This window comes from Heptranchias perlo, chromosome 1 (genome assembly GCF_035084215.1).
Source record: "Heptranchias perlo isolate sHepPer1 chromosome 1, sHepPer1.hap1, whole genome shotgun sequence".
NCBI classification, from domain to species: Eukaryota; Metazoa; Chordata; class Chondrichthyes; order Hexanchiformes; family Hexanchidae; genus Heptranchias; species Heptranchias perlo.
Window position 1 is genome coordinate 55,892,642 of NC_090325.1, and position 25,173 is coordinate 55,917,814.

Below are 25,173 nucleotides of genomic sequence, written 5' to 3' on the forward strand. Positions count from 1 at the left end.
AAAATTAAATGTGGTGCACGACATGGAGCAAAATTGAAAGTGGAGCAGGACACTGCGTAAATTTAAAGCGGGAGCACGAAACTGAGTAAAATTAAAAGGGGGGAACGACACTGAGAAAAATTTAAAAAGGGAGCACGACACTGAGTAAAATTAACGGGGGAGCATGACACTGAGAAAAATGAAAAAGGGCGCACGACAGACTAAAATTAAAGGGGAGCATGACACAGAAGTAAAATTAAAGGGGCAGCACCATACTGAGTAAAATTAAATGAGGAGCACGACACAGAGTAAAATTAAAAGGGGAGCACGACACTGAGTAAAATTAAAGGGGGAGCACGACACTGAGTAAAATTAAAGGGGCAGCACCACACTGAGCAAAATTAAACAAGGAGCACGACAGTGAGGAAAATTAAAGGGGGAGAATGACACTGACTAAATTAAAAGCGGAGCACGACACTGATTAAAATTGAAAGGGGAGCACAACTCTGAGTAAAATTAAAAGGGGAGCACGACACTGAGTAAAATTAAAAGGGGAGCACGACATTGAGTAAAATTGAAAGGGGAGCACAACACTGAGTAAAATTAAAAGGGAAGCACGACACTGGGCCCGATTTTACCAGGCCTGCGGGTTTCCGGCGGGTTGGGTTTCGGGAGCGTGGTCAACACGCTTGGTGAAATTAGTGGGTTGCCCGCGCGATCGTAGCAGGCAAACCACTAATTGGAATCACTTACCTGCTCCTCCGGGGTCCGCGCTGCTGATCTGCGCGTCGGGCGGGCTGCACATGCGAAGTAAGTTCTGTCAGCTGGAGGAGCTCTATTTAAAGGGGCAGTCCTCCACTGACAGATGCTGCAACCAATGGAACAAATTGCAGCATGGAGCAGCCCAGGGGGAAGGCTGCTCCCAGTTTAATGATGCCTCACCCCAGCTATCATCAGATGGGGTGAGGAGGAGGGGGAGGACACAGATCTTCCCCCCGGCGGGCGGGAGGAAGCGGCCTGCCTCTGCCACCAAGAAGGCCTGGCTCGAGGTGGCAGAGGGGGTCACCTGCGCCACCAACATATGGCCCACCTGCATACAGTGCAGGAGGCGCTGCAATGACCGCAGTAGGTCAGCCACAGTGAGAACACGAAGTCTTTCCCCTACACTCCGTCTGCCACAACACTGCCCCCACCCCAAATCTCCTTCGGCACCGCCAACACTATTCTGTCACATCACCCTTCATGCCCACTCACACTCCATCCTCATCTTACCTCCACCTACTCACCTCGCCAGTACTCATCCAGCCACTGACACGCGACCCAATCCTCATACAATCTCATGGCTCCATCCCATACTCACCCTCTCGTGCATCTCCCTCACGGCCAGCCTCACTCAACCTGCCACCACCTGTGCTGCAGCCACAGGGCATGCATCACATATGTGCAGTAGGCAGCGTAAGGCAAACGTCTCGTCAGCATGAAGGGGGTGAACAAGGGTGTCTGAGGGTTTGTCATGGGTGTTACCCATATTGAATTTCAGAGCAACAAACAGCACACATTATATTGACACCACCACTGCCATGTCTCCGCGAATCCTGTCCGTTGTGTCCAATAATGCCCGCTCCTGGGTATCACTATGAGGACCCACCACTGATGCCACCCATCGTGTTACTGCAGAGTAGGTGCAGGTGTATTTGCAGGGCTCGTCTGCGCAGACGACTGAGAGACATCGGCGGTGTAGCCGGCTGCACCCTGGAAGGATGCGGAGGAGAAGGTGTGGAGGGCAGTGGTGACTTTGCCAGCGACAGGTAAGCAGATGGTGCTGGGGCCAGCCAGGAGCAGCTCGGCATGAAAGAGGCTGCAGATCTCCACGACTACATGTCGAGCGAATCTGCGCCTCCCTGTGCACTACTGCTCGGAGAGGTCCGGGGAGCTGCGCCTCGGTCTGTGGACCCTGTGGCGAGGGTAGTGCCCTCTGCGACGCGTCTCTCTCTGCGGTAGCCCTCCCTCCTGCTGTGCAGGTGGGCGTGCAACAACACCGTGTTGGGGGGATCCACGGGCTCGATTTTAGGGTCGGGTTACCTGCGGGTTTCCAGTGGGGGGGGCCCCGAAAATCCCGATCTCCGATCACGTGACCGGATTCGGACGAAATCCCGGCCACTTCCGGGTACCGCGCTGACGTGCGGGCCTGCGCACGCAAGCCCCGCTGGTGGGAATCCCGCAGGCAATTAAAGCCAGCGGGGTTCCACTTGAGTGTACTTAACTTGCTCGTTGTGGTCAGTTAATGAGCTGAAGCAGCTGTCAAAAGAGGAAGTGTGGGATTTTAGGTTCAAGGCAGTCAGTTTCACACACTGGGGGAAACAGTACCTTTCAAACCAGGCGTGTTGCAGCCAGAAGCCTGTGGCAGGTGCCAAGGTGCGCTCCACGGGGGAGAGCCCTCACCCACGCAGGAGGCCACCGCGTCACATGGGGCAACCCCAGCCCTCCACCACCCCCCGGCCAAGCCAGAGGACAGACCGACACGAAACCGCAGCCCCAGTCCGAGGACCCACACACCTACCCTGCACAACCCCTCAGACCAACACCTGCCAGTTGGGTGGTGTGTGGACACCCTCGGAGGACGAAGAGCATGACCAGCACCAGCAGCCTCGCAGTCCACGCCGTCCGCCGCAGAGACGTGGATCCCCCCAACACGGTGTGGTTGCACGCCCACCTGCACAGCAGGAGGGAGGGCTACCGCAGAGAGAGACGCGTCGCAGAGGGCACTAACCTCGCCACAGGGTCCACAGACCGAGGCGCAGCTCCCCGGACCTCTCCGAGCAGCAGTGCACAGGGAGGCGCAGATTCGCTCGACATGTAGTCGTGGAGATCTGCAGCCTCTTTCATGCCGTGCTGCTCCTGGCTGGCCCCAGCACCAACTGCTTACCTGTCGCTGGCAAAGTCACCACTGTCCTCCACACCTTCTCCTCCGCATCCTTCCAGGGTGCAGCCGGCTACACCGCCGATGTCTCCCAGTCGTCTGCGCGGAAGAGCCCTGCAAATACACCTGCACCTACTCTGCAGTAACACGATGGGTGGCATCAGTGGTGGGTCCTCATAGTGATACCCAGGAGCGGGCATTATTGGACACAACGGACAGGATTCGCGGAGACATGGCAGTGGTGGTGTCAATATAATGTGTGCTGTTTGTTGCTCTGAAATTCAATATGGGTAACACCCATGGCAAACCCTCAGACACCCTTGTGCACCCCCTTCATGCTGATGAGACGCTTGCCTTACCCTGCCTACTGCACATATGTGATGCATGCCCTGTGGCTGCAGCACAGGTGGTGGCAGGTTGAGTGAGGCTGGCCGTGAGGGAGATGCACGAGAGGGTGAGTATGGGATGGAGCCATGAGATTGTATGAGGATTGGGTCGCGTGTTAGTGGCAGGACGAGTACTGGCGAGGTGAGTAGGTGGAGGTAAGATGAGGATGGGGTTTGAGTGGGTATGAAGGGTGATGTGACAGAGTAGTGTTGGCGGTGCCGAAGGAGATTTGGGGTGGGGGCAGTGTTGTGGCAGACGGAGTGTAGGGGAAAGACTTCGTGTTCTCACTGCGGCTGAACTACTGCGGTCATTGCAGCGCCTCCTGCACTGTATGCAGGTGGGCCATATGTTGGTGGCGCAGGTGACCCCCTCTGCCACCTCGAGCCAGGCCTTCTTGGTGGCAGAGGCAGGCCGCTTCCTCCCGCCCGCCGGGGGGAAGATCTGTGTCCTCCCCCTCCTCCTCACCCCATCTGATGATAGCTGGGGTGAGGCATCATTAAACTGGGAGCAGCCTTCCCCCTGGGCTGCTCCATGCTGCAATTTGTCCCATTGGTTGCAGCATCTGTCAGTGGAGGACTGCCCCTTTAAATAGAGAGCCTCCAGCTGACAGATCGTACTGCGCATGCGCAGCCCGACCGACGCGCAGGCCAGCGCCGTGGACCCCGGAGGAGCAGGTAATTGATTCCAATTAGTGGGTTGCCTGCTACGATCGCACGGGCAACCCACTAATTTCGCCGTTCGCGTTTTCGACGCTCCCGGAGGACCACCCGCTGGGAACCCGTAGGCCTGCTAAATTCGAGCCCCACGTCTCTGCGGCGGACGGCGTGGACTGCGAGGCTGCTGGTGCTGGTCATGCTCCTCGTCCTACGAGGGTCTCCACACACCACCCAACTGGCAGGTGTTGATCTGAGGGGTTGTGCAGGGTAGGTGTGTGGGTCCTCGGACTGGGGCTGCGGTTTCGTGTCGGTCTGTCCTCTGGCTTGGCGGGGGGTGGTGGGGGGCAGGGGTTGCCCTATGTGACGCGGTGGCCTCCTGCGTGGGTGAGGGCGCTCCCCCGTGGAGCGCACCTTGGCACCTGCCACAGGCTGCTGTCTGCAACACGCCTGGTTTGAAAGGTACTGTTTCCCCCAGTGTGGGAAACTGACTGCCTTGAACCTAAAATCCCACACTTCCTCTTTTGACAGCTGCTTCAGCTCATTAACTGACCACAACGAGCAAGGTAAGTACACTCAAGTGGAACCCCGCTGGCTTTAATTGCCTGCGGGATTCCCACCAGCGGGGCTTGCGCGCGCAGGCCCGCACGTCAGCGCGTTACCCGGAAGTGGCCGGGATTTCGTCGCGATCCGGTCACGTGACCGGAGAGCGGGATTTTCGGGACCACCCCGCTGGTAACCCGCCGGAAACCCGACCCTAAAATCGAGCCCGAAGTGTGGGATTTTAGGTTCAAGGCAGTCAGTTTCACACACTGGGGGAAATAGTACCTTTCAAACCAGGCGTGTTGCAGCCAGCAGCCTGTGGCAGGTGCCAAGGTGCGCTCCACGGGGGAGAGCCCTCACCCACGCAGGAAGCCACCGCGTCACATAGGGCAACCCCTGCCCTCCACCACCCCCCGCCAAGCCAGAGGACAGACCGACACGAAACCGCAGCCCCAGTCCGAGGAACCACCCACCTACCCTGCACAACCCCTCAGACCAACACCTGCCAGATGGGTGGTGTGTGGACACCCTCGGAGGACGAACAGCATGACCAGCCCCAGCAGCCTCGCAGTCCACGCCGTCCGCCGCAGAGACGTGGAGCCCCCCAACACGGGGTTCTTGCACGCCCACCTGCACAGCAGGAGGGAGGGCTACCGCAGGGAGAGATGCGTCGCAGAGGGCACTACCCTCGCCACAGGGTCCACAGACCGAGGCGCAGCTCCCCGGACCTCTCCGAGCAGCAGTGCACAGGGAGGCGCAGATTCGCTCGACATGTAGTCGTGGAGATCTGCAGGCTCTTTCATGCCGAGCTGCTCCTGGCTGGCCCCAGCACCAACTGCTTACCTGTCGCTGTCAAAGTCACCACTGCCCTCCACAACTTCTCCTCCGCATCCTTCCAGGGTGCAGCCGGCTACACCGCCGATGTCTCTCAGTCGTCTGCGCGGAAGAGCCCTGCAAATACACCTGCACCTACTCTGCAGTAACATGATGGGTGGCATCAGTGGTGGGTCGTCATAGTGATACCCAAGACCGGGCATTATTGGACACAACGGACAGGATTCGCAGAGACATGGCAGTGGTGGTGTCAATATAATGTGTGCTGTTTGTTGCTCTGAAATTCAATATAGGTAACACCCAGGACAAACCCTCCGACACCCTTGTGCACCCCCTTCATGCTCACGACACGTTTGCCTTACGCTGCCTACTGCACATATGTGATGCATGCCCTGTGGCTGCAGCACAGGTGGTGGCAGGTTGAGTGAGGCTGGCCGTGAGGGAGATGCACGAGAGGGTAAGTATGGGATGGAGCAATGAGATTGTATGAGGATTGGGTTGCGTGTTAGTGGCAGGATGAGTACTGGCGAGGTGAGTAGGTGGAGGTAAGATGAGGATGGGGTTTGAGTGGGTATGAAGGGTGATGTGACAGAGTAGTGTTGGCGGTACCGAAGGAGATGTGGGGTGGGGGCAGTGTTGTGGCAGACGGAGTGTAGGGGAAAGACTTCGTGTTCTCACTGTGGCTGACCTACTGCGGTCATTGCAGCGCCTCCTGCACTGTATGCAGGTGGGCGATATGTTGGTGGCGCAGGTGACCCCCTCTGCCACCTCGAGCCAGGCCTTCTTGGTGGCAGAGGCAGGCCGCTTCCTCCCGTCCGCCGGGGGGAAGATCTGTGTCCTCCCCCTCCTCCTCACCCCATCTGATGATAGCTGGGGTGAGGCATCATTAAACTGGGAGCAGCCTTCCCCCTGGGCTGCTCCATGCAGTAATTTGTTCCATTGGTTGCAGCATCTGTCAGTGGAGGACTGCCCCTTTAACTTGAGAGCCTCCAGCTGACAGATCGTACTGCGCATGCGCAGCCCGACCGACGCGCAGGCCAGCGCCGTGGACCCCGGAGGAGCAGGTAATTGATTCCAATTAGTGGGTTGCCTGCTACGATCGCGCGGGCAACCCACTAATTTCGCCGTCCGCGTTTTCGACGCTCTCGGAGGACCACCCGCTGGGAACCGGCAGGCCTGCTAAATTCAAGCCCTTCCTGTTTTGACAGCTGATTCAGCTCATTTAATGATCTCAACAAGCAAGGTAAGTACTCTCAAGTGGAACCCCGCTGGCTTTAATTGCCTGCGGGATTCCCACCAGCGGGGGCTGCGCACGCAGCCCCGCACGTCATCGGGGAACCCGGAAGTAGTCGGGATCGCGGTGCGATCCGGTCACGTGAGTGGATATCGGGATTTTCGGGGCCCCCCCGCTGGAAACCCACAGGAAATCCGACGGTAAAATCGAGCCCACTGAGTAAAATTAAAATGGGAGCACGACACTGAGTAAAAGTAAAGGGGGAGCACGACAAAGAGTAAAATTAAAGGGGGAGCACGACAGCGAGCAAAATTAAATGGGGTGCACGACATGGAGCAAAATTGAAAGTGGAGCACGGCACTGAGTAAATTTAAAGCGGGAGCACGACACTGAGTAAATTTTAAGCGGGAGCACGACACGAAGTAAAATTAAAAGGGGGGAACGACACTGAGAAAAATTTAAAAAGGGAGCACGACACTGAGTAAAATTAAAGGGGGAGCATGACACTGAGCAAAATTATATGGGGTGCACGACATTGAGTAACATTGAAAGTGGAGCACGGCACTGAGTAAAATTAAATGGTGTGCACGACAGTGAGTAAATTAAAAGGGGAGCACGACACTAAGTAAAATAAAAAGGGGGGCACGACAGTGAGTAAAATTAAAAGGGGAGCACGACACGAAGTAAAATAAAAAGGGGGGCACGACAGTGAGTAAAATTAAAAGGGGAGCACGACACTAAGTAAAATAAAAAGGGGGGCACAACACACAGTAAAATTAAAAGGGGAGCACAACACTGAGAAAAATTTAAAAAGGGTGCACGACATTGAGTAAAATTAAATGGGGAGCAAGGCACTGAGTAAAATTCAAAGGGGAGCAAGACACTGAGTAAAATTAAAAGGGGATCACGACACTGAGTAAAATTCAAAGGGGAGCACGACACTGAGTAAAATTAAAAGGGGATCACGACACTGAGTAAAATTCAAAGGGGAGCAAGACACTGAGTAAAATTAAAAGGGGATCACGACACTGAGTAAAATTAAAAGGGGATCACGACACTGAGTAAAATTCAAAGGGGAGCACTACACTGAGTAAAATTTAATGGGGAGCACGACACTGAGTAAAATTAAAAGGGGGGGCACGACACTGAGGAAAATTGAAGGGGCAGCACCACACTGAGTAAAATTAAAAGGGGAGCACGACACTGAGTAATATCAAAAGGTCCTCACGACACTGAGTAAAATTAAAAGGGGAGCACGACACTGAGTCAAATTAAAAGGGGAGCACGACACTGAGTCAAATTAAAGGGGGAGTACGACAGTGAGTAAAATTAAAAAGGGAGCACGACACTGAGTAAAATTAAAAGGTGAGCACGACTCTCAGTAAAAGTACAGGGGGAGCACGACACTGAGTAAAATTAAAGGGGGAGCACGACACCGAGCAAAAATAACTGTGGTGCACGAGACGGAGCAAAATTGAAAGGGGAGCACGACACTGAGGAAAATTAAATGGGGAGCACGACACTAAGTAAAATTAAAGGGGCAGCATCATATAGTGTAAAATTAAATGAGGAGCACGACACAGAGTAAAATTAAAAGGGGAGCACGACACTGAGTAAAATTAAAAGGGGAGCACGACTGTGAGTAAAATTAAAGGGGCAGAACCATACTGAGTAAAATTAAATGAGCAGCACGACACAGAGTAAAATTAAAGTGGGAGCACGACACTGAGTAAAATTAAAAGAGGAGCATAGCAATGAGTAAAATTAAAAGGGGAGCAGGATACTGAGTAAAATTTAAAGGGGAGCATGGCACTGAGTAAAATTAAAAGGGGAGCAGGATACTGAGTAAAATTTAAAGGGGAGCACGACACTGACTAAAATTAAATGGGGAGCACGACACCGATTAAAATTAAAAAGGGAGCACGACACTGAATAAAATTAAAAGGGAAGCACGACAGTGAGTAAAATTAAAAGGGGAGCACGACAGTGAATAAAATTAAAGGGGCAGCTTCATACTGAGTAAAATTAAATGAGGAGCACGACACAGAGTAAAATTAAAGTGGCAGCACGACACTGAGAAAAATTAAATGGGGAGCACGACACTGAGAAAAATTGAAAGGGGAGCACGACACTGAGTGAAATTAAACGGGGAGCACGACACTGAGTAAAATTAAATGGGGAGCACGACACTGAGTAAAATTAAAAGAGGAGCATGACACGAAGTAAAATTAAAGGGGGAGCACAACACTGAGTAAAATTAAAAGGGGAGCACGACACTGAGTAAAATTAAAGGGCGTGCATGACAGTGAGTAAAATTAAAAGAGGAGCACGACACTGAGTAAAATTAAAGGGGCAGCACTATACTGTGTAAAATTAAAGGGGGAGCACGACACTGAGTAAAATTAAATGAGGAGCATGGCACTGAGTAAAATTTAAAGAGGAGCAGGATACTGAGTAAAATTAAAAGGGGAGCACGACACTGAGTAAAATTAAGAGGAGCATGGCACTGAGTAAAATTAAAAGGGGAGCAGGATACTGAGTAAAATTAAAAGGGGAGCATGGCACTGAGTAAAATTAAAAGGGGAGCAGGATACTGAGTAAAATTAAAGTGGGAGCACGACATTGAGTAAAATTAAATGGGGAGTACGACACTGAGTAAAATTAAAAGGGGAGCAAGGCACTGAGTAAAATAAAAAGGGGATCACGACACTGAGTAAAATTCAAAGGGGAGCACGACACTGAGTAAAATTAAAATGGGAGCACGACACTGAGTAAAATTAAAAGGGGAGCACGAAACTGAGTAAAAATTAAAAGAGGAGCATGTCACTGAGGAAAATTAAAGGGGGAGCACGAAACTGAGTAAAATTAAAAGAGGAGCATGTCACTGAGTAAAATTAAATGGGGAGCACGACACTGAGTAAAATTAAAAGGGGAGCACGAAACTGAGTAAAATTTAAAGAGGAGCATGTCACTGAGTAAAATTAAAGGGGGATCACGACACTGAGTCAAATTAAAAGGGGAGCACGACACTGAGTAAAATTAAAAGAGGAGCATGTCACTGAGTAAAATTAAATGGGGAGCACGACACTGAGTAAAATTAAAAGGGGAGCACGAAACTGAGTAAAATTAAAAGAGGAGCATGTCACTGAGTAAAATTAAAGGGGGAGCACGACACTGAGTCAAATTAAAAGGGGAGCACGACACTGAGTGAAATTAAAAGGGGAGCAGGACACTGAGTAAAATTAAATGGGGAGCACGACACTGAGTAAAATTAAAAGGGGGGGCACGACACTGAGTAAAATTAAAGGGGGAGCACGACACTGAGGAAAATTAAAGGGGCAACATCACACTGAGTAAAATTAAATGAGGAGCACGACACTGAGTAATATTAAAAGGTCCTCACGACACTGAGTAAAATTAAAAGGGGAGCACGACACTGAGTAAAATTAAAGGGGGAGCACGACACTAAGTAAAATTAAAGGGGGAGCACGACACTGAGTAAAATTAAAAGGGGAGCATGACACTGAGTAAAATTAAATAGGGAGCACGACACTGAGTAAAATTAAAGGGCGTGCATGACAGTGAGTAAAATTAAAAGGGGAGCACTACACTGAGTAAAATTAAAAGGGGAGCACGACACTGAGTAAAATTAAATGGGGAGCACGACACTGAGTAAAATTAAAAGAGGAGCACGACACTGAGTAAAATTAAAGGGGGAGCACGACACTGAGTAAAATTAAAAGGGGAGCATGACACTGAGTAAAATTAAAAGAGGAGCACGACACTGTGTAAAATTAAAGGGGGAGCACGACACAGAGTAAAATTGAAAGGGGAGCATGACACTGAGTAAAATTAAAAGGGGAGCACGACACTCAGTAAAATTGAAAGGGGAGCACGACACTGAGTAAAATTAAAGGGGGAGCACGACACTTAATAAAATTAAAAGGGGAGCACGACACTCAGTAATATTAAAAGGGGAGCATGGCACTGAGTAAAATTAAAAGGGGAGCAGGATACTGAGTAAAATTAAAAGGGGTGCACGACACTGAGTAAAATTAAAAGGGGTGCACGACACTGAGTAAAATTAAGAGGAGCATGGCATTGAGTAAAATTGAAAGGGGAGCAGGATACTGAGTAAAATTAAAGTGGGAGCACGACATTGAGTAAAATTAAATGGGGAGTACGACACTGAGTAAAATTAAAAGGGGAGCAAGGCACTGAGTAAAATAAAAAGGGGAGCACGACACTGAGTAAAATTAAAAGGGGAGCACGACACTGAGTAAAATTAAAAGGGGAGCACGAAACTGAGTAAAATTAAAAGAGGAGCATGTCACTGAGTAAAATTAAAGGGGGAGCACGAAACTGAGTAAAATTAAAAGAGGAGCATGTCACTGAGTAAAATTAAATGGGGAGCACGACACTGAGTAAAATTAAAAGGGGAGCACGAAACTGAGTAAAATTAAAAGAGGAGCATGTCACTGAGTAAAATTAAAGGGGGAGCACGACACTGAGTCAAATTAAAAGGGGAGCACGACACTGAGTGAAGTTAAAAGGGGAGCAGGACACTGAGTAAAATTAAATGGGGAGCACGACACTGAGTAAAATTAAAGGGGGAGCACGACACTGAGTAAAATTAAAGGGGGAGCACGACACTGAGGAAAATTAAAGGGGCAGCACCACACTGAGTAAAATTAAATGAGGAGCACGACACTGAGTAATATTAAAATGTCCTCACGACACTGAGTAAAATTAAAAGGGGAGCACGACACTGAGTAAAATTAAAAGGGGAGCACGAAACTGAGTAAAATTAAAGGAGGAGCATGTCACTGAGTAAAATTAAAGGGGGAGCACGATAATGAGTAAAATTAAAAGGGGAGCACGACACTGAGTGAAATTAAAAGGGGAGCAGGACACTGAGTAAAATTAAATGGGGAGCACGACACTGAGTAAAATTAAAAGGGGAGCACGACATTGAGTAAAATTAAATGGGGAGTACGACACTGAGTAAAATTAAAAGGGGAGCAAGGCACTGAGTAAAATAAAAAGGGGATCACGACACTGAGTAAAATTCAAAGGGGAGCACGACACTGAGTGAAATTAAAAGGGGAGCAGGACACTGAGTAAAATTAAATGGGGAGCACGACACTGAGTAAAATTAAAAGGGGTGCACGACACTGAGTAACATTAAATGGGGAGCACGACAGTGAGTAAAATTAAAAGGGGAGCACGAAACTGAGTAAAATTAAAAGAGGAGCATGTCACTGAGTAAAATTAAAGGGGGAGCACGACACTGAGTGAAATTAAAAGGGGAGCACGACACTGAGTGAAATTAAAAGGGGAGCACGACACAGAGTAAAATTAAAAGGGGAGCACGATACTGAGTAAAATTAAAAGGGGGGGCACGACACTGAGTAAAATTAAATGAGGAGTACGACACTGAGTAAAATTAAAGGGGGAGCACGACACTGAGGAAAATTAAAGGGGCAGCATCACACTGAGTAAAATTAAATGAGGAGCACGACACTGAGTAATATTAAAAGGTCCTCACGACACTGAATAAAATTAAAAGGGGAGCACGACACTGAGTAAAATTAAAGGGGGAGCACGACACTAAGTAAAATTAAAGGGGGAGCACGAAACTGAGTAAAATTAAAAGGGGAGCATGACACTGAGTAAAATTAAATAGGGAGCACGACACTGAGTAAAATTAAAGGGCGTGCATGACAGTGAGTAAAATTAAAAGGGGAGCACTACACTGAGTAAAATTAAAAGGGGAGCACGACACTGAATAAAATTAAATGGGGAGCACGACACTGAGTAAAATTAAATGGGGAGCACGACACTGAGTAAAATTAAAAGAGGAGCACGACACTGAGTAAAATTAAAGGAGGAGCACGACACTGAGTAAAATTAAAGGGCGTGCATGACAGTGAGTAAAATTAAAAGAGGAGCACGACACTGAGTAAAATTAAAGGGGCAGCACTATACTGTGTAAAATTAAAGGGGGAGCACGACACTGAGTAAAATTAAATGAGGAGCACGACACTGAGTAAAATTAAGAGGAGCATGGCACTGAGTAAAATTAAAAGGGGAGCAGGATACTGAGTAAAATTAAAAGGGGAGCACGACACTGAGTAAAATTAAAAGGGGAGCACGAAACTGAGTAAAATGAAAAGAGGAGCATGTCACTGAGTAAAATTAAAGGGGGATCACGACACTGAGTGAAATTAAAAGGGGAGCACGACACTGAGTGAAATTAAAAGGGGAGCACGAAACTGAGTAAAATTAAAAGAGGAGCATGTCACTGAGTAAAATTAAATGGGGAGCACGACACTGAGTAAAATTCAAAGGGGAGCACGACACTGAGTAAAATTAAAAGGGGAGCACGACACTGAGTAAAATTAAAAGGGGAGCACGAAACTGAGTAAAAATTAAAAGAGGAGCATGTCACTGAGGAAAATTAAAGGGGGAGCACGAAACTGAGTAAAATTAAAAGAGGAGCATGTCACTGAGTAAAATTAAATGGGGAGCACGACACTGAGTAAAATTAAAAGGGGAGCACGAAACTGAGTAAAATTAAAGGAGGAGCATGTCACTGAGTAAAATTAAAGGGGGAGCACGATACTGAGTAAAATTAAAAGGGGAGCACGACACTGAGTGAAATTAAAAGGGGAGCAGGACACTGAGTAAAATTAAATGGGGAGCACGACACTGAGTAAAATTAAAAGGGGAGCACGACATTGAGTAAAATTAAATGGGGAGTACGACACTGAGTAAAATTAAAAGGGGAGCAAGGCACTGAGTAAAATAAAAAGGGGAACACGACACTGAGTAAAATTCAAAGGGGAGCACGACACTGAGTGAAATTGAAAGGGGAGCAGGACACTGAGTAAAATTAAATGGGGAGCACGACACTGAGTAAAATTAAAAGGGGTGCACGACACTGAGTAACATTAAATGGGGAGCACGACAGTGAGTAAAATTAAAAGGGGAGCACGAAACTGAGTAAAATTAAAAGAGGAGCATGTCACTGAGTAAAATTAAAGGGGGAGCACGACACTGAGTGAAATTAAAAGGGGAGCACGACACAGAGTAAAATTAAATGGGGAGCACGATACTGAGTAAAATTAAAAGGGGGGGCACGACACTGAGTAAAATTAAATGAGGAGCACGACACTGAGTAAAATTAAAGGGGGAGCACGACACTGAGGAAAATTAAAGGGGCAGCATCACACTGAGTAAAATTAAATGAGGAGCACGACACTGAGTAATATTAAAAGGTCCTCACGACACTGAATAAAATTAAAAGGGGAGCACGACACTGAGTAAAATTAAAGGGGGAGCACGACACTAAGTAAAATTAAAGGGGGAGCACGAAACTGAGTAAAATTAAAAGGGGAGCATGACACTGAGTAAAATTAAATAGGGAGCACGACACTGAGTAAAATTAAAGGGCGTGCATGACAGTGAGTAAAATTAAAAGGGGAGCACTACACTGAGTAAAATTAAAAGGGGAGCACGACACTGAATAAAATTAAATGGGGAGCACGACACTGAGTAAAATTAAATGGGGAGCACGACACTGAGTAAAATTAAAAGAGGAGCACGACACTGAGTAAAATTAAAGGGGGAGCACGACACTGAGTAAAATTAAAGGGCGTGCATGACAGTGAGTAAAATTAAAAGAGGAGCACGACACTGAGTAAAATTAAAGGGGCAGCACTATACTGTGTAAAATTAAAGGGGGAGCACGACACTGAGTAAAATTAAATGAGGAGCATGGCACTGAGTAAAATTTAAAGAGGAGCAGGATACTGAGTAAAATTAAAAGGGGAGCACGACACTGAGTAAAATTAAGAGGAGCATGGCACTGAGTAAAATTAAAAGGGGAGCAGGATACTGAGTAAAATTAAAAGGGGAGCATGGCACTGAGTAAAATTAAAAGGGGAGCAGGATACTGAGTAAAATTAAAAGGGGAGCACGACACTGAGTAAAATTTAAAGGGGTGCACGACACTGAGTAAAATTAAGAGGAGCATGGCACTGAGTAAAATTAAATGGGGAGCACGACACTGAGTAAAATTAAATGGGGAGCACGACACTGAGTAAAATTAAAAGGGGAGCACGAAACTGAGTAAAATTAAAAGAGGAGCATGTCACTGAGTAAAATTAAAGGGGGATCACGACACTGAGTGAAATTAAAAGGGGAGCACGACACTGAGTGAAATTAAAAGGGGAGCACGAAACTGAGTAAAATTAAAAGAGGAGCATGTCACTGAGTAAAATTAAATGGGGAGCACGACACTGAGTAAAATTCAAAGGGGAGCACGACACTGAGTAAAATTAAAAGGGGAGCACGACACTGAGTAAAATTAAAAGGGGAGCACGAAACTGAGTAAAAATTAAAAGAGGAGCATGTCACCTGAGGAAAATTAAAGGGGGAGCACGAAACTGAGTAAAATTAAAAGAGGAGCATGTCACTGAGTAAAATTAAATGGGGAGCACGACACTGAGTAAAATTAAAAGGGGAGCACGAAACTGAGTAAAATTTAAAGAGGAGCATGTCACTGAGTAAAATTAAAGGGGGATCACGACACTGAGTCAAATTAAAAGGGGAGCACGACACTGAGTGAAATTAAAAGGGGAGCACGAAACTGAGTAAAATTAAAAGAGGAGCATGTCACTGAGTAAAATTAAATGGGGAGCACGACACTGAGTAAAATTAAAAGGGGAGCACGAAACTGAGTAAAATTAAAAGAGGAGCATGTCACTGAGTAAAATTAAAGGGGGAGCACGACACTGAGTCAAATTAAAAGGGGAGCACGACACTGAGTGAAATTAAAAGGGGAGCAGGACACTGAGTAAAATTAAATGGGGAGCACGACACTGAGTAAAATTAAAAGGGAGGGCACGAAACTGAGTAAAATTAAAGGGGGAGCACGACACTGAGGAAAATTAAAGGGGCAACATCACACTGAGTAAAATTAAATGAGGAGCACGACACTGAGTAATATTAAAAGGTCCTCACGACACTGAGTAAAATTAAAAGGGGAGCACGACACTGAGTAAAATTAAAGGGGGAGCACGACACTGAGTAAAATTAAAAGGGGAGCATGACACTGAGTAAAATTAAATAGGGAGCACGACACTGAGTAAAATTAAAGGGCGTGCATGACAGTGAGTAAAATTAAAAGGGGAGCACTACACTGAGTAAAATTAAAAGGGGAGCACGACACTGAGTAAAATTAAATGGGGAGCACGACACTGAGTAAAATTAAATGGGGAGCACGACACTAAGTAAAATTAAAAGAGGAGCACGACACTGAGTAAAATTAAAGGGGGAGCACGACACTGAGTAAAATTAAAAGGGGAGCATGACACTGAGTAAAATTAAAAGAGGAGCACGACACTGTGTAAAATTAAAGGGGGAGCACGACACAGAGTAAAATTGAAAGGGGAGCACGACACTGAGTAAAATTAAAAGGGGAGCACGACACTCAGTAAAATTGAAAGGGGAGCACGACACTGAGTAAAATTAAAGGGGGAGCACGACACTTAATAAAATTAAAAGGGGAGCACGACACTCAGTAAAATTAAAAGGGGAGCATGGCACTGAGTAAAATTAAAAGGGGAGCAGGATACTGAGTAAAATTAAAAGGGGTGCACGACACTGAGTAAAATTAAAAGGGGTGCACGACACTGAGTAAAATTAAGAGGAGCATGGCACTGAGTAAAATTGAAAGGGGAGCAGGATACTGAGTAAAATTAAAGTGGGAGCACGACATTGAGTAAAATTAAATGGGGAGTACGACACTGAGTAAAATTAAAAGGGGAGCAAGGCACTGAGTAAAATAAAAAGGGGATCACGACACTGAGTAAAATTCAAAGGGAAGCACGACACTGAGTAAAATTAAAAGGGGAGCACGACACTGAGTAAAATTAAAAGGGGAGCACGAAACTGAGTAAAATTAAAAGAGGAGCATGTCACTGAGTAAAATTAAAGGGGGAGCACGAAACTGAGTAAAATTAAAAGAGGAGCATGTCACTGAGTAAAATTAAATGGGGAGCACGACACTGAGTAAAATTAAAAGGGGAGCACGAAACTGAGTAAAATTAAAAGAGGAGCATGTCACTGAGTAAAATTAAAGGGGGAGCACGACACTGAGTCAAATTAAAAGGGGAGCAAGGCACTGAGTAAAATAAAAAGGGGATCACGACACTGAGTAAAATTCAAAGGGGAGCACGACACTGAGTGAAATTAAAAGGGGAGCAGGACACTGAGTAAAATTAAATGGGGAGCACGACACTGAGTAAAATTAAAAGGGGTGCACGACACTGAGTAACATTAAATGGGGAGCACGACAGTGAGTAAAATTAAAAGGAGAGCACGAAACTGAGTAAAATTAAAAGAGGAGCATGTCACTGAGTAAAATTAAAGGGGGAGCACGACACTGAGTGAAATTAAAAGGGGAGCACGACACTGAGTGAAATTAAAAGGGGAGCACGACACAGAGTAAAATTAAATGGGGAGCACGATACTGAGTAAAATTAAAAGGGGGGGCACGACACTGAGTAAAATTAAATGAGGAGCACGACACTGAGTAAAATTAAAGGGGGAGCACGACACTGAGGAAAATTAAAGGGGCAGCATCACACTGAGTAAAATTAAATGAGGAGCACGACACTGAGTAATATTAAAAGGGGTGCACGACACTGAGTAACATTAAATGGGGAGCACGACAGTGAGTAAAATTAAAAGGAGAGCACGAAACTGAGTAAAATTAAAAGAGGAGCATGTCACTGAGTAAAATTAAAGGGGGAGCACGACACTGAGTGAAATTAAAAGGGGAGCACGACACTGAGTGAAATTAAAAGGGGAGCACGACACAGAGTAAAATTAAATGGGGAGCACGATACTGAGTAAAATTAAAAGGGGGGGCACGACACTGAGTAAAATTAAAAGAGGAGCATGTCACTGAGTAAAATTAAAGGGGGAGCACGAAACTGAGTAAAATTAAAAGAGGAGCATGTCACTGAGTAAAATTAAATGGGGAGCACGACACTGAGTAAAATTAAAAGGGGAGCACGAAACTGAGTAAAATTAAAAGAGGAGCATGTCACTGAGTAAAATTAAAGGGGGAGCACGACACTGAGTCAAATTAAAAGGGGAGCAAGGCACTGAGTAAAATAAAAAGGGGATCACGACACTGAGTAAAATTCAAAGGGGAGCACGACACTGAGTGAAATTAAAAGGGGAGCAGGACACTGAGTAAAATTAAATGGGGAGCACGACACTGAGTAAAATTAAAAGGGGTGCACGACACTGAGTAACATTAAATGGGGAGCACGACAGTGAGTAAAATTAAAAGGAGAGCACGAAACTGAGTAAAATTAAAAGAGGAGCATGTCACTGAGTAAAATTAAAGGGGGAGCACGACACTGAGTGAAATTAAAAGGGGAGCACGACACTGAGTGAAATTAAAAGGGGAGCACGACACAGAGTAAAGTTAAATGGGGAGCACGATACTGAGTAAAATTAAAAGGGGGGGCACGACACTGAGTAAAATTAAATGAGGAGCACGACACTGAGTAAAATTAAAGGGGGAGCACGACACTGAGGAAAATTAAAGGGGCAGCATCACACTGAGTAAAATTAAATGAGGAGCACGACACTGAGTAATATTAAAAGGTCCTCACGACACTGAATAAAATTAAAAGGGGAGCACGACACTGAGTAAAATTAAAGGGGGAGCACGACACTAAGTAAAATTAAAGGGGGAGCACGAAACTGAGTAAAATTAAAAGGGGAGCGTGACACTGAGTAAAATTAATTAGGGAGCACGACACTGAGTAACATTAAATGGGGAGCACGACAGTGAGTAAAATTAAAAGGGGAGCACGACACTGAATAAAATTAAATGGGGAGCACGACACTGAGTAAAATTAAAAGGGGAGCACGACACTGAATAAAATTAAAAGGGGAGCACGACACTGAATAAAATTAAATGGGGAGCACGACACTGAGTAAAATTAAATGGGGAGCACGACACTGAGTAAAATTAAATGGGGAGCACGACACTGAGTAAAATTAAATGGGGAGCACGACACTGAGTAAAATTAAAAGAGGAGCACGACACTGAGTAAAATTAAAGGGGGAGCACGATACTGAGTAAAATTAAAAGGGGGGGCACGACACTGAGTAAAATTAAATGAGGAGCACGACACTGAGTAAAATTAAAGGGGCAGCACTATACTGTGTAAAATTAAAGGGGGAGCACGACACTGAGTAAAATTAAATGAGGAGCATGGCACTGAGTAAAATTTAAAGAGGAGCAGGATACTGAGTAAAATTAAAAGGGGAGCACGACACTGAGTAAAATTAAGAGGAGCATGGCACTGAGTAAAATTAAAAGGGGAGCAGGATACTGAGTAAAATTAAAAGGGGAGCATGGCACTGAGTAAAATTAAAAGGGGAGCAGGATACTGAGTAAAATTAAAAGGGGAGCACGACACTGAGTAAAATTTAAAGGGGTGCACGACACTGAGTAAAATTAAGAGGAGCATGGCACTGAGTAAAATTAAATGGGGAGCACGACACTGAGTAAAATTAAATGGGGAGCACGACACTGAGTAAAATTAAAAGGGGAGCACGAAACTGAGTAAAATTAAAAGAGGAGCATGTCACTGAGTAAAATTAAAGGGGGATCACGACACTGAGTGAAATTAAAAGGGGAGCACGACACTGAGTGAAATTAAAAGGGGAGCACGAAACTGAGTAAAATTAAAAGAGGAGCATGTCACTGAGTAAAATTAAATGGGGAGCACGAGACTGAGTAAAATTAAAAGGGGAGCACGAAACTGAGTAAAATTAAAAGAGGAGCATGTCACTGAGTAAAATTAAAGGGGGAGCACGACACTGAGTCAAATTAAAAGGGGAGCACGACACTGAGTGAAATTAAAAGGGGAGCAGGCTGAGTAAAATTAAATGGGGAGCACGACACTGAGTAATATTAAAAGGTCCTCACGACACTGAGTAAAATTAAAAGGGGAGCACGACACTGAGTAAAATTAAAGGGGGAGCAAAACACTAAGTAAAATTAAAGGGGGAGCACGACACTGAGTAAAATTAAAAGGGGAGCATGACACTGAGTAAAATTAAATAGGGAGCACGACACTGAGTTAAATTAAAGGGCGTGCATGACAGTGAGTAAAATTAAAAGGGGAGCACTACACTGAGTAAAATTAAAAGGGGAGCACGACACTGAGTAAAATTAAATGGGGAGCACGACACTGAGTAAAATTAAATGGGGAGCACGACACTGAGTAAAATTAAAAGAGGAGCACGACACTGAGTAAAATTAAAAGGGGAGCATGACACTGAGTAAAATTAAAAGAGGAGCACGACACTGAGTAAAATTAAAGGGGCAGCACTATACTGTGTAAAATTAAAGGGGGAGCACGACACTGAGTGAAATTAAAAGGGGAGCACGACACTGAGTGAAATTAAAAGGGGAGCACGACACAGAGTAAAATTAAATGGGGAGCACGATACTGAGTAAAATTAAAAGGGGGGGCACGACACTGAGTAAAATTAAATGAGGAGCACGACACTGAGTAAAATTAAAGGGGGAGCACGACACTGAGCAAAATTAAAGGGGCAGCATCACACTGAGTAAAATTAAATGAGGAGCACGACACTGAGTAATATTAAAAGGTCCTCACGACACTGAATAAAATTAAAAGGGGAGCACGACACTGAGTAAAATTAAAGGGGGAGCACGACACTAAGTAAAATTAAAGGGGGAGCACGACACTGAGTAAAATTAAAAGGGGAGCATGACACTGAGTAAAATTTAAAGGGGTGCACGACACTGAGTAAAATTAAGAGGAGCATGGCACTGAGTAAAATTAAATGGGGAGCACGACACTGAGTAAAATTAAAAGGGGAGCACGAAACTGAGTAAAATTAAAAGAGGAGCATGTCACTGAGTAAAATTAAAGGGGGATCACGACACTGAGTCAAATTAAAAGGGGAGCACGACACTGAGTGAAATTAAAAGGGGAGCACGAAACTGAGCAAAATTAAAAGGGGAGCACGAAACTGAGTAAAATTAGAAGAGGAGCATGTCACTGAGTAAAATTAAAGGGGGAGCACGACACTGAGTCAAATTAAAAGGGGAGCACGACACTGAGTGAAATTAAAAGGGGAGCAGGACACTGAGTAAAATTAAATGGGGAGCACGACACTGAGTAAAATTAAAAGGGGGGGCACGACACTGAGTAAAATTAAAGGGGGAGCACGACACTGAGGAAAATTAAAGGGGCAACATCACACTGAGTAAAATTAAATGAGGAGCACGACACTGAGTAAAATTAAAAGGTCCTCACGACACTGAGTAAAATTAAAAGGGGAGCACGACACTGAGTAAAATTAAAGGGGGAGCACGACACTGAGTAAAATTAAAAGAGGAGCACGACACTGAGTAAAATTAAAGGGGGAGCACGACACTGAGTAAAATTAAAAGGGGAGCATGACACTGAGTAAAATTAAAAGAGGAGCACGACACTGAGTAAAATTAAAGGGGCAGCACTATACTGTGTAAAATTAAAGGGGGAGCACGACACAGAGTAAAATTGAAAGGGGAGCACGACACTGAGTAAAATAAAAAGGGGAGCACGACACTCAGTAAAATTGAAAGGGGAGCACGACACTGAGTAAAATTAAAGGGGGAGCACGACACTTAATAAAATTAAAAGGGGAGCACGACACTCAGTAAAATTAAAAGGGGAGCATGGCACTGAGTAAAATTAAAAGGGGAGCAGGATACGGAGTAAAATTAAAAGGGGTGCACGACACTGAGTAAAATTAAAAGGGGTGCACGACACTGAGTAAAATTAAGAGGAGCATGGCACTGAGTAAAATTGAAAGGGGAGCAGGATACTGAGTAAAATTAAAGTGGGAGCACGACATTGAGTAAAATTAAATGGGGAGTACGACACTGAGTAAAACTAAAAGGGGAGCAAGGCACTGAGTAAAATAAAAAGGGGATCACGACACTGAGTAAAATTCAAAGGGGAGCACGACACTGAGTAAAATTAAAAGGGGAGCACGACACTGAGTAAAATTAAAAGGGGAGCACGAAACTGAGTAAAATTAAAAGAGGAGCATGTCACTGAGTAAAATTAAAGGGGGAGCACGAAACTGAGTAAAATTAAAAGAGGAGCATGTCACTGAGTAAAATTAAATGGGGAGCACGACACTGAGTAAAATTAAAAGGGGAGCACGAAACTGAGTAAAATTAAAAGAGGAGCATGTCACTGAGTAAAATTAAAGGGGGAGCACGACACTGAGTCAAATTAAAAGGGGAGCACGACACTGAGTGAAATTAAAAGGGGAGCAGGACACTGAGTAAAATTAAATGGGGAGCACGACACTGAGTAAAATTAAAGGGGGAGCACGACACTGAGTAAAATTGAAAGGGGAGCAGGACACTGAGTAAAATTAAAGGGGGAGCACGACACTGAGGAAAATTAAAGGGGCAGCACCACACTGAGTAAAATTAAATGAGGAGCCCGACACTGAGTAATATTAAAATGTCCTCACGACACTGAGTAAAATTAAAAGGGGAGCACTACACTGAGTAAAATTAAAAGGGGAGCACGAAACTGAGTAAAATTAAAAGAGGAGCATGTCACTGAGTAAAATTAAAGGGGGAGCACGATACTGAGTAAAATTAAAAGGGGAGCACGACACTGAGTGAAATTAAAAGGGGAGCAGGACACTGAGTAAAATTAAATGGGGAGCACGACACTGAGTAAAATTAAAAGGGGAGCACGACATTGAGTAAAATTAAATGGGGAGTACGACACTGAGTAAAATTAAAAGGGGAGCAAGGCACTGAGTAAAATATAAAGGGGATCACGACACTGAGTAAAATTCAAACGGGAGCACGACACTGAGTAAAATTAAAAGGGGAGCACGACACTGAGTGAAATTAAAAGAGGAGCAGGACACTGAGTAAAATTAAATGGGGAGCACGACACTGAGTAAAATTAAAAGGGGTGCACGACACTGAGTAACATTAAATGGGGAGCACGACAGTGAGTAAAATTAAAAGGGGAGCACGAAACTGAGTAAAATTAAAAGAGGAGCATGTCACTGAGTAAAATTAAAGGGGGAGCACGACACTGAGTGAAATTAAAAGGGGAGCACGACACTGAGTGAAATTAAAAGGGGAGCACGACACAGAGTAAAATTAAATGGGGAGCACGATACTGAGTAAAATTAAAAGGAGGGGCACGACACTGAGTAAAATTAAATGAGGAGCACGACACTGAGTAAAATTAAAGGGAGAGCACGACACTGAGGAAAATTAAAGGGGCAGCATCACACTGAGTAAAATTAAATGAGGAGCACGACACTGAGTAAAATTAAAGGGAGAGCACGACACTGAGGAAAATTAAAGGGGCAGCATCACACTAAGTAAAATTAAAGGGGGAGCACGACACTGAGTAAAATTAAAGGGGAGCATGACACTGAGTAAAATTAAATAGGGAGCACGACACTGAGTAAAATTAAAGGGCGTGCATGACAGTGAGTAAAATTAAAAGGGGAGCACTCCACTGAGTAAAATTAAAAGGGGAGCACGACACTGAGTAAAATTAAAAGAGGAGCACGACACTGAGTAAAATTAAAGGGGGAGCACGACACTGAGTAAAATTAAAAGGGGAGCATGACACTGAGTAAAATTAAAAGAGGAGCACGACACTGAGTAAAATTAAAGGGGCAGCACTATACTGTGTAAAATTAAAGGGGGAGCACGACACAGAGTAAAATTGAAAGGGGAGCACGACACTGAGTAAAATTAAAAGGGGAGCACGACACTCAGTAAAATTGAAAGGGGAGCACGACACTGAGTAAAATTAAAGGGGGAGCACGACACTTAATAAAATTAAAAGGGGAGCACGACACTGAGTAAAATTAAATGAGGAGCATGGCACTGAGTAAAATTTAAAGAGGAGCAGGATACTGAGTAAAATTAAAAGGGGAGCACGACACTGATCAAAAATTAAAAGGGGAGCACGACAATGAGTAAAATTAAGAGGAGCATGGCACTGAGTAAAATTAAAAGGGGAGCGGGATACTGAGTAAAATTAAAAGGGGAGCATGGCACTGAGTAAAATTAAAAGGGGAGCAGGATACTGAGTAAAATTAAAAGGGGAGCACGACACTGAGTAAAATTTAAAGGGGTGCACGACACTGAGTAAAATTAAGAGGAGCATGGCACTGAGTAAAATTTAAAGGGGAGCAGGATACTGAGTAAAATTAAAGTGGGAGCATGACACTGAGTAAAATTAAAAGGGGAGCACGACACTGAGTAAAATTAAAAGGCGTGCATGACAGTGAGTTAAAATTAAAAGGTGAGCACGACACTGAGTAAAATTAAAAGGGGAGCACGACACTGAGAAAAATTGAAAGGGGAGCACGACACTAAGTAAAATTTAATGGGGTGCACGACATTGAGTGAAATGGAAAGGGGAGCACGGCACTGAGTAAAATTAAAAGGCGTGCATGACAGTGAGTAAAATTAAAAGGTGAGCACGACACTGAGTAACATTAAAAGGGGAGCACGACAGTGAGTAAAATTAAAAGGGGAGCACGAAACTGAGTAAAATTAAAAGAGGAGCATGTCACTGAGTAAAATTAAAGGGGGAGCACGACACTGAGTGAAATTAAAAGGGGAGCACGACACTGAGTGAAATTAAAAGGGGAGCACGACACAGAGTAAAATTAAATGGGGAGCACGATACTGAGTAAAATTAAAAGGAGGGGCACGACACTGAGTAAAATTAAATGAGGAGCACGACACTGAGTAAAATTAAAGGGGGAGCACGACACTGAGGAAAATTAAAGGGGCAGCATCACACTGAGTAAAATTAAATGAGGAGCACGACACTGAGTAATATTAAAAGGTCCTCACGACACTGAATAAAATTAAAAGGGGAGCACGACACTGAGTAAAATTAAAGGGGGAGCACGACACTAAGTAAAATTAAAGGGGGAGCACGACACTGAGTAAAATTAAAGGGGAGCATGACACTGAGTAAAATTAAATAGGGAGCACGACACTGAGTAAAATTAAAGGGCGTGCATGACAGTGAGTAAAATTAAAAGGGGAGCACTCCACTGAGTAAAATTAAAAGGGGAGCACGACACTGAGTAAAATTAAAAGAGGAGCACGACACTGAGTAAAATTAAAGGGGGAGCACGACACTGAGTAAAATTAAAAGGGGAGCATGACACTGAGTAAAATTAAAAGAGGAGCACGACACTGAGTAAAATTAAAGGGGCAGCACTATACTGTGTAAAATTAAAGGGGGAGCACGACACAGAGTAAAATTGAAAGGGGAGCACGACACTGAGTAAAATTAAAAGGGGAGCACGACACTCAGTAAAATTGAAAGGGGAGCACGACACTGAGTAAAATTAAAGGGGGAGCACGACACTTAATAAAATTAAAAGGGGAGCACGACACTGAGTAAAATTAAATGAGGAGCATGGCACTGAGTAAAATTTAAAGAGGAGCAGGATACTGAGTAAAATTAAAAGGGGAGCACGACACT